The sequence below is a fragment of the Corvus brachyrhynchos genome, unplaced genomic scaffold (assembly GCF_000691975.1).
Source record: "Corvus brachyrhynchos isolate BGI_N302 unplaced genomic scaffold, ASM69197v1 scaffold864, whole genome shotgun sequence".
Lineage (NCBI taxonomy): Eukaryota > Metazoa > Chordata > Aves > Passeriformes > Corvidae > Corvus > Corvus brachyrhynchos.
The window spans coordinates 666,245-677,306 of record NW_008237871.1 but is presented as its reverse complement, the minus strand read 5'-3'; the positions used below and the strand labels follow the sequence as shown (position 1 = coordinate 677,306).

General features: G+C 42.9%; 1 protein-coding gene across 2 annotated transcripts in view; it reads right to left on the bottom strand.

Moving 5' to 3' along the window:
- BCR (BCR, RhoGEF and GTPase activating protein) overlaps positions 1 to 11,062 on the bottom strand; it is a 95,692-nt gene that overhangs the window by 56,221 nt on the left and 28,409 nt on the right. The window contains exon 1 of one of the 2 annotated variants that reach the window (XM_017732247.1): positions 1,640 to 1,662. The exons of the other annotated variant lie outside the window; for it this stretch is intronic. The gene's annotated coding sequence lies outside the window, so the exon portion shown is untranslated. Of the gene's footprint in view, positions 1 to 1,639; positions 1,663 to 11,062 lie in introns of those variants that run through there. 2 annotated transcript variants of the gene reach the window in all.

Below are 11,062 nucleotides of genomic sequence, written 5' to 3'. Positions count from 1 at the left end.
AGGAATCTCCAGAGAAATAAATTATAAAATTAATTGAAACAAAATGGAGCAATTGTCACCCTGTGATCTCTTAAACCCCCTCCCCATTTATATATACCTTTTCCTGTATTTACCTAGAGCAGATCAACAGTCCTGGCATGTGGAGAGGAAAGGGCCTGTTCAAACAAGAGTTTAACTGAACTGACAATTCTGTGAGAAGGGGAGGGCCAGCCCTAGGCAGTGTGGGGTATTAAAGTCTATTTTAAAAACCAGTAAAATGTCTGGTAAGAATGCTGTTCTGCTTCTAGATCTTCAACCTCTTTCAAGATGAGTTGCTTTGGCTTTATTTTTTTGCAATATTGTTTTATGTTCTCACTAGTGCAGCTGGGACACTAAGAAGCCAATAAAGGTAGCTGCCCTCTTCCTGTTTACACTGTAAATCTACCCACTGACATCTTACTGGTAACACTGTGAAAAATAAGCTATTGATTTACTATCTTGGCCTACAAAAAGCAACCCAAACTAAATGCCTTGCTAGGCAGATGGTTCTGCCTACACCACTGACAACCCCTTCTGAACACAGCTGCTGCCCAAGCTCAGTGTCTTCCTGTCATCTGGCTGAAGAAGAAAAAACACTTTTGTGTCATTCATAATCACGGCAAGATAGTTATAGGAACTCCTTTTACTTAAACATGCTGAAAGTAGAACACAGCTTCCTACCAGCATTAATAAACATCATCTACTGCCTATCTCTTTCCCCTTGAAACTACTATTAAGTTTAAGATGAAGGTGTCACACATCAAGGTCTGTTCTGGGTTAGTAAGTTCTCAGCTGACAGACCTTTTTCACAAACTGTGTGCTTCTGTGCAGAACCTGCTTTTAGAAGTGGAAGTCCTCCTCTAAATATTAAGAATAAATTTAGAAAAACATGATTCAAGAACAAGCAACAGAGTGGTGCCAGAGTTCTCTGAGAAGCTAAAAAGCAGATGAGAGGAAAGACCTCTCAGTCTGAGCTCGTGGTGTACTTCATCAGACACCAACAATGCCGGTTTACACTTCAGCATTATTGACTGATTCACTGCTGCTCAGATTTTATTAAAACATGGGATAAGAGGGAGCTTATTTTGGTAACACAGATGTGTTACACCACCACTTCGTTAAGCCCTGCCATCCCACAGCATGAATGAGCCAACAAGTGATTTTGAAGCCATGCCAAGGGGAAGCATTAAAATGCCAACAAATTTCAGCCAAAGGAAAACAGGACCACAGCAGTCCTAACTAAGACAAAACAACCTGTGTAGATGATGGTGTCCCCCAAGAGCTTTGTTCTGTACCCAGACTTGTACACACAAAGCAGAGCTCCTGCTCAGACAGCAGCTCCCAAAGCAGACTGACTGTTCTCATGCCCAGCAAGTCACAAAGCAGTTTCACTCAGTAACTCTGCATCAAGGCCAAGAAATGAGCTCTTGCAGTTCCCCAGAATTTTGAGGGGAGCTGTGGACATGCAGGGACACACAGAGCCAGGCAGGATCAGAACCTGGCTGCCTGCACAGACAGCTGTGACTGCCACACACACACACACACACACATTCTTCAGGGGCACCCAGAAGCTACAATTCAGCTCAGCTGGTGCAGGAGAGGGCAAAGCAGAAGGACTTACCTGTGAGAACAGCTCTGTCTGCTGCAGGCCCCAGAGCAGCCTCTGCACTATTGCTGTACTGCAGATGATGGAACTAAGAATTGCCCACAGTGAGGACTCATCCCCAGGCAAGTCAGAAAATAAACAACAGATTTTCAGGGGAGTGTGTCTCCACACCCCACATCCCTGCACAAGACCTCTTTACCTTGCGGTGAAAAAGCTTGTTACGGAAACACTCTGGACACAGAATTAAAAACCACAAAATATATACACCAAGTATCTGTACATAAACACACACACACACATATATATATACATGTACACCCCACAGGACAAGAGGGATCAGTTGTCCCAGCTATCTAGGAGCAGGATTTGGTCTGCCAAAATACAGGCTGAACCCAAGCAATCCACAGCAGATTCCTACTGAGCAGTCTGCACAGCAGGATAAGATTTTAAAAGATTAAGCAGTACAGCATGGACAGTCACATACAGAGCAGACACAGCCAATGATGATGCTTACTGCTGTTAACACTTTCATTTCCAAATTCCACTGCTTAATAAAAACAGGTGAAGAGTCTGAGCAGCTATTCCAGAGCATAAAAGAAGCCAGGAGCCAAGATTTCTCATAGGAGCTAGTTTACAGTAAGAAAACTTTAAAACCAATACAGCAGCAAAAGAAATGCTTTCTCCATATGGTTTTGGAATTACTTTCTCCTTTTATTTCCAGTGGCACACCCCTCCCAAAAGAGCCAGACAACTATCCTTCAAGCTGAAGCACTGAAATTCCAGAAGGAGTGATAATCACAGTGGTCTGACACTGGCACTTAAGGCCTGCTTCTGGTTTCAAGCCTGAAAAAAACCCCAATTATTTACCAGAATTATGACCTACTTAGCAGATAATAGCCTGGGATCTCCTCCCTCCCTCCTTTACAAGCAACATTTTTCTAGAGAACAAAGCACTAAAAAGGAAAGTATGTGGGAGTAGCAGGAACAGGGGCCGTTTTCAAGAGCTCTCAAGCCCCAATGCACCCACATCACTGCTCTGGGCAGCTCCCAGTGGGCAGCTGGTGACAAGAACCAGCTCCCCTTGTGCCAGGGACCCCTGAGCCTTTTGATTTGGCTGAGTGCTGCAGTGAGCAGTAAGCTGGCCTGGCTGCCTGTCACTGGCACCACACCAGTGGCTGTGGAAACCCTGGCTATGACATGTTCTGCACGAACTGACACTGAAATCAGTATTTTGAGAGGAGAACAGTTCTACAAACCCAGAAACACAAAGAGAAGCTCTATGGAGGGCAAGCTATAACCACGAAGAGAAAAAATTCAAATATTTGAGACAAGATCCCAAATCTTCAAGACCGCAAGCCCTTTAAGTCAGGCAAGAGATAACAGAACTTTGTGCCAAAATGCATTACAAGTACACATATGGTCTTAGCACCTTAACCAGACACCTTAGAAAGAATATAGACCTAAATGATTCTTTGGCCTCATTCAATTCAAGTTAACAGAGATGGGGGTATAGAAACTCACAGCCATTTGTATTGCAGTCGAAGGTACTTTAACCCCACCTACCCCCAAGGAACTGATTTAGAAATTATGTCAACCTAAACTCCTTATATAGTCCCCAAGCATGTCCGGAAGCAAACAAAAATCTTAGATGGGATAAACTGCTTACTGGAAGGGGATCAATCACTTGTCAACACAAGAAATCCTCACAGTTATGCTCCCCCTGTCAGAGAGAGAGGATCCAGGCCATGGTTTCGGACTTGACTGGACCATTTTGAAAGGGAAAAAGATTAGCCAGACCCAGATACTTGCTCTGAACTGAGTAAATTGTATGTACAGCTGATCTTTGTGCCAGTAAGGGAGCACACACCCAGAAGGATGGCTGCACTCCTCCAAGCAGCACAGCTGCCTCAAATCTTCATTCCTTTTACAGGAAATGTATTTTTTTATTTTCATCTCCTGCCTTTTATATCGTGTTTGCAGACAGCCAAATATTTTGAGTGAAAACTTCAGAGAAAAACCTAACTATCTTTAAATGGAATACACATACAACCAGAAGCAAGTAAAACACAACAGGGGGAAAATAAAGGAACACTTGTACATCAGCACTATATTTAGATACTGCTTTACTGGGACATTTACAGAAACTTGGAAGACGTGTTGTGTTGATGCTTGGTCCAGCCCTAAAAAGCTTCAAGCAATTTGCCATAGCCCTGAAATAGAAGTTCTGACGTTTCAGACTGCAAGCTGCACAGAGCAGATACTGTTCAACAGCACAGTAACTGTTTTCTACAAAACCTCTGCACGCTGCTACATTTCCTGCATTAATGCTTCCTTTAATTTTCAGCAGCAATTTTAAACAACAACTACACTGGCAGACTCACACACTTTGATAGGTTTGAAATACTGAAGAAGTAATAGGATAAGACAAGATTCCTGTCAATATTACTACAGCAGAAAGACAAACACTACTTCTAAGTTGCTATATGGAACTAGCCAGCCAATTATTTCAAGCATGGCATCCACTCACATAAAGAGGAAAGTCTGATCCTGCCCCAAGAACAGGGTTTGACAGACAGTCCCCCAAAAAATAAACCTTAACCTGGGATTTGTTTTACTTCCTCACAGTGGGGGCATGCCCCAGTCCAGATTTTATATAGCTCATAAAATGCACCCACCCAGCACAGTAGGCACGTATTTTATTACAAAAGCTGTATGCATCAATGGAAACCCTGTTCAGGACATCACTACCATAAAACAACAATCACCACCTTCAAGAGGCTCCTTTTCTGTCTCAAATATTAACTACTCCTTCTAAAACCAAAAACACTAAAAAGAAAAAAAGAAGGAACTTGGGAAGGTAAGTTAAAATAGGGAATTTCTGGGACGACATTGGTACCTCACAAGCCCAAGTAAGTCATAAAAATAAGACTTAGACTCAAGCTATTTGAGCAAATTTTAGCCTAGATCCTTGGCCAAGAAGCTTTCAATCAAATAAATGTAGACTATAAAAACAGCAGGTGTTAAAGATGCCATAGAGACTGACATCAAGTTGTAATGGAAGAAACACAGTTCACGCAAAAGAGATGACAAATATCCTCAGGCACTTTCTTCCTGTTAATAATCACAACCGTTTAAGTTGTTAGTTTCACATCAGCAACCTAAGGGCTTGGGGACCACGAGTGGCTACACACAGCAGGAGCTGCAGGAAGTGAAACAAGCCTCTATGTCTCTTCTATCCTAAAATAAAAATGGGCTGGACCTCAGCACTTTAAAGGGAAAGCTGTTTTCTAACAGCAGCTTGGTAGAGATGAAAGATGATGGAATAGCCTCATGTTTGTTTAAGGGTTTGTTTTTAACAGATGGGAATGAGAAGCATAACTCACTTAATTTGCATATTACTCCTGAATGTAACAGCTCAGAAAAAAAATGTAAAGTTTCATAATCACCTGCACTGCTGATCCATGTGCATTAATTAATCTAAACACAAAGTTTTCATGAAGCTGAAGGCTGAACTCAGCAAGCAAGGTGAGGACTTCCCAGGTAAAGCCAGCATATCCTTGTGCCCACCCACTACATCTCAAAGGGTAAAGTACTCAATCCTCAGTTGTATGTCAAGCAGACGGAGTCTCTTGCCTTTGGTTACTATGTCCCCCTTCAGCAGGGGCACAAGGACCCACACTCTAACTCTGCTACAAGACAGTCCTCCAGCACCTACGATCAGCACCTGCTGTTGACAAATGCGAAGGGAACAAGAGGAAAACCAAAAAGCACAGCTGAGCCTTATCAAAGGGCGGCACTGCAATGGCCTGGACATCACATAAGCTGGATGTTAACCAAAGGACTTGGTTCCTTACTCACTATCCCTGTTCTCTACTAGTCACTTCAGGACCTTCAACTGCCAGGTCCCTCTTCCCAAGCCTGGAGATTTAGTCTTGGACTAAACCTGAAGTTACCTTGAAGTCATGCTCTGCTTCAAAGAGGTACAAAGGGTCATGGGAGCAAAGGCAGTGAGAGTCTCAGGACCTGAAGTGCTCACACAAGGGACTATTTTAATTGAGTACCGCAAAGTATCCCTGCTGCTGTTAGAGCCTAACATGTGATCCCTCCTTTCACAGCTGCCTCCCTCTCCCAGAGAAGGATGAGCACTGCAGGTCCAGCAGCCACTATTCCTTTTCTGTAACATCTTCTTGGAAACCAAGGTCCCCATGGGACCTGTCAAAAAGCCAAGGATGAAATGTAAAATTTAGTAACAGTGGGATCTGCATCACAACAGTCTCACAGCACACAGACTTTTCTAAAGGGATTACTGGCTATCAGCCACTCTCAGAGGGGGCTCTTTACATGAGGCTGGCCCTTGTCCTAGCACGAGGGATGGCACAGACACGAGGGAACACAGCCACAACAACCCAGCTCACTAGGGATGAACCCCCTTGGAGAATCAGGGCAATGCAGTTACTGCAGCAGGGGGCCTTGCCAAATGACAGCATTAACTCTATAGCTATCAACAGTGCACCTAATGGGGCTTAACCTCAGAGCAGCCCTTAAACATTGGGAGCTTAGGCCCCACTCCCACACTCCAGGGCAGGCAAATGGCACAGGTGAAACCCATGCTTACCAGAGACCAGCAGGTCTTGGCATCCCAAGCCCAGTCTCACAAGGACATGAGAGATCAATGCTATTCTTCACCAGGTATGGTAAACGAGCAGCAGATACCACTGTCACATGGAAGCACAGGCAATTCCATCCTATAACTGGGAATGTGAAGAGATGGGCACCAGCTGGCATTAAGGAGACTTGTGCCTTCAAAAGACAGGGTTTAAAATCCACTCCTCAGCTAAAACTTGGAATGACCATATTGCAAAATGAGCTTCCTTCTGGACGTACAACTTCTTATTCAAACCCAAACTCACCCTTCAAGCATATGAACAGTCCAGAATTAAAATATCCCTCTCTCCCAGTAACAGTATTTTCTCTCTAATCTGCCCTCTAGAGAGGACAAGTTTGCCTCTCCTCATTGCCTCTCTCTGAACAGAATGTAAAGCTTTTTCTTGCCTTCCAAAAAGCTGAGACTCCTCTTGCTTAGCCTACAAGGTCTGCCAAAAAAATCAAGGCTGGAACAGTTTTTGGATGTGAATATTCCTGTTTCTCTATCCTTGTTTTGTGAAAATGCTGGGAAGAATGCTACACCCTATTGCTGCACAGAGGCCAGGAAACCTGGCTTGCAGCACAGCAGGTTGCCCTACGCAGCTTGGTAAGAAACTTGGAAGAGGACACTTTTACTGAAGATCCCACTTCCTTCAAATACTGTTAATAATCTGCTTTTCCTACTGAATGCTGTCCATACATTACAGAAATCCTAAGAATGCCAGTGTGGGTCATGCACACAGCCCTCCACAACTGGAGGCATCTAAGCAAAGGAAGGCCAAGGCCACAAAGCTTCAGGCACCACTCAATGAGCTCAGCTCTCTGGTTTAGTGCCCAGCCTCTAAACACCGCATTCCCATTTTGAACCTACCAAAACCAGCTCAGTTAATAGGCCCAAAAGCTGTGTAAAAAATACATATTATTTAAGGGAAGCAAGGAGGAGGAGAAGACATGAATAGAAGCTTTCATGTCAGGAGTTACTCCCTATCTATTTGTTAGGTATTTTAAATCTCCCTCTCCACTGTCCATGGTTATTGAGTTTGATAAAAGGGAAGGAGGAAACCACCTTGGACAAGCCCCTTCTGCTTAGTTTTTTTAAATAGTAACAACAGGTCTAGTCAAACCTATTTCCCTATTCCCAGTGCTAGTCTTTCCCTCTGTTCTCATGCCAGATACAAGGAGTACTATACCCAATGGCAACCAATGCCAAAACCTCTTCCATTCTTTAAACAGCAGAGCCCATGAGTGTGGTCCTACAGAGCAAGACTCTCAATCAGTAATGAAAAGAGCTTACACATGGAAAAAGAAGTGGCATTTCTGGGGATGCCATTCCTTGCAAGAAATGGAGCAGACATCCTGCAGTACTGTCCAGAAGAAATGGAAGAAAAGACTGAAGAAAAAGCTTGAAATACAAGTTCAAAAACAGTTGCTTCAAACAGAAGCACAGCAAACAACTTTCTTCTGCACAAGCAAACAAATCCTAGTAATTTCTAAATGTTTCCTCAGTATTTCAATCAAAGGGTCAGGAATTCCTAGCTACACAGATTTTTACCCTGTTAAAGGAATTGAAACCTTTTTCTCCCTTACCTGGGGAACACATTTAATGTCAGCTGTGTAACAGATTATAAATGCATGTAAGTTAATGCCTCTCCTGGCAGTGGTTAATAAATGATCCTGGTAACATCAGAATTATATCAAAATTCCACCACAGAGGATAAAACTAATTTACAGGGAAACAGTTTTGTGCTGAGCTAGAGCTGCAAATCAGGAGGACTAAAGCCCAATTTAGGTACACTTCTGTCTGCAAGGCTAGGAACAAAAATTTCAGCTGAGGAGGCATAGAAGGCTAGAAGAGCTGGTGACAAACAGAGAATTCAATCCAAAAAGACCGGATGGCAAAGAGAAGGTGGATTCTCTGAGAATGACAGCTGGAGAAAAGAAGTCCTGGCATGCAGGAAATCCAAGGCAGAAAGCACTTTCCACGCCTCCAGGACTGCTGGAAATTAGAAGTATTCCAGTAACTTAAATTCAATTGCTTATAACATCACAGCTCTCTGAGTGCAGACTGCTCTGGAAACTGGAAAAAAAAATCCCTAATTCCAGTATCACCTGGGCAGTTCATGAGACTGGCACCATGAACTTGTACTTCTCTGGATCTTGTAGATGTACAAAGCCTTTCTAAAAAAAAAAAAAAAAAAAGAGTCAGTGATTCACAGCAATCACTGGAGAGGTGTCTAGGAAACTTCTGCAAGGTTTGACAGCATGGCACCATGGTTACTAAGATAATACATGACACAAAAGCCTTCTGTATACCAAATCCCTTTGTGTCTAACCATCTGGGACAGCAATTCCTTTCATGTAATAGGGAAAAGCCATGGCATTTTAGAAATGTGGCTTTTCAAACAACACCCCAAGTTTTTCCATTGTTTTTTAACTTTCTAAAATGTATAGATGTGCTAAATTTATTATTTTATTAGTTATTATCAGGACATATTACAGAAAGACAACAGCTAAGATCAGGGTCTTTTGCTCTGCAGGTGAACAGTTCGACTCCAGGAAGAGCCAGATTAGCATCCAGCAATGTCTCGATGTTCTCCATTTTTAAACTGAGATAATATCTACCTATACTCAGAATTGTAAAGTAAAAGCTAGAAAAAACCCCATATTTGCACTTTTTTGGGAAAAAGTCACTTACTACAGGTAACGAACTCTTCTTAGGCTATTCACTTGCACTTTTCATAGCAGGGAGGGTTTGGTAAGCGACTTAGGATAACCTATACAGTTAAAGGCCAAATTATTCAATTCAGCAAAGAAGAGAAAATTCCAAAGCATCACTCAGGAACAGCCTTCTGAGACAAGAAAAACTAGACAGCTTTAAGTTACTATAGAAACAAGCAACACACACTGCCATACATAACAGAAGAATTTCAGAACTACATAAATCAAAGACCCCCAAAATCTTGTATATAACCCTCTCATTACCAAGTCACAAGGCACTATTTTGCAATCAAGCTCTTCTGGATGTGGTACTTTACTCCTCTTTTACCTTTTCTACTACCAATCCTTTAGTCAAAGCTTCTGCAAGGGCATGGAGAAAAATCTGCGTCAGTCTCAAATTCACTATGTTTACAGTTTTTACCCCTCCACACCCTCTTGAGCTGTGACTTGACGGATGCCAGTCCCAGCAGCTGGTCTTCAGACAAGCTTACAGAGTAATTGACTTGACATGTTCTTGAATACTTATGCATTATTATTTTGAGACCTTACAGGCAGGAAGGTCATTGTATAAGGGCATGCCTCCCACACAACCTGCAGTTCTCCTGAAATCATGCCCTGCAATACAACATCACATCTGCTGTCATGAGAACATGTGAGAAAGGTATCGACATGTGAGAAAGGTTAACAAAGATTGAGCAAGCTCCTGTACATATCCTGCCCCATCCCTCTGCTCACACCTGGATTCTCTGCTCTTCCTTGAGATGAAACCTGTTACACATGCTTCTCCAGAATGAAACTTCAGAAAACAAATAAAAATAAATCTGTGGGATGCTGCTCTGACCTCCAGCATACATAACCAGACTTCTGGTGCAGCCCAAGCAGCGCTGCTCTGGGAGCTCTGTATCTGCAGTGGGAAGGCAGCTGGGCTTTGGCACCCCTCAGCAGACCACAAATACAGCTTCAGCCACTTGATACCAATTCCAAATACTTGGTGTCTTTTTTGTTTGTTTGTTTTCTCCAATCAATCATCCCCTTTAAGTCAAATTCTGGGTTTTCCTGTTGTTAGGAACAGGGATTCATTGCTTCAGCCTGGCTTCCTCTAGGACACATGGGGAGGAGAGATAAGCTCTCCCTTTCAGTCAGTGCTGACCACAGATAAGCTGAGGGGCTTTATTATTTTCCACCTGGCTCTACCAGCAGAACACAAGCAAGGATAATCTGAAAACCTGACAGGTTGAGGAGTAGAAGAAGCAAATGCTTCTTCAGCAAGCCTAAGCTTGCTAACAAGGTTTAAGCAACAGGGCGCATTATTTTAGGCTCAGGAAGTAACCAAATCGTGTGATTCCACAGGAAAGAAAATTAGTTCTCCTCCCTAGAAAAAATGAGGGTGAATAGCTGATGTGCATAACCATTCTTTGGAGAGCAACACATACTGGCAAAGCTTTTCAAATCAGCCTTTAGCCACATTAACCCCCTTTAACACAAAGGAATTTGAAGACCACAGTCTAACAGACGAGGAAGCTTTGCAGGGAGGCACAGGTAGCATCACTTAAAGAGTATCAAAGAGATGACTGAGCAAAAAGAAGAGGTGGGGGGCATTTAAAATACACTGTAGTTCTAGTACTGCAACAAATGCCAGGAAATTCCCAAGTCCTGCCTTTTATTTTGTCCCAAAATACAAGGGTATGATTTAAGAAGGGTGTGTGAAAACTTAGTTGGTGCACCTTAACTGCGCATGCTGCTGCCCACAGGCAAAGAAAATGTACTCCAAACATGGTGGCACTGTAAAGCCTGGACTTCTTACCACCTCAAGCTAAAATGGAACAGATGCACTTTTAATACCCCTGTCACCCTGCCCATCTTTATAGATAAAGTTTGTCCCCTGGAATAAAAGAAGGCAGACAGCATTTGGAGAAATACAGAAGCAGATTAAGTGAATTCCTAAACCCATTTCAACAACTGTGCTTCTCATTTATGCTCATGTGCTGCATTCTCCAATGGTTTTTAGTTGTTGCCACATTCCTAAAGACAGCTATCAGCACAGCAATTGCCATTACAAAGCTGCAGTTCCGTCTT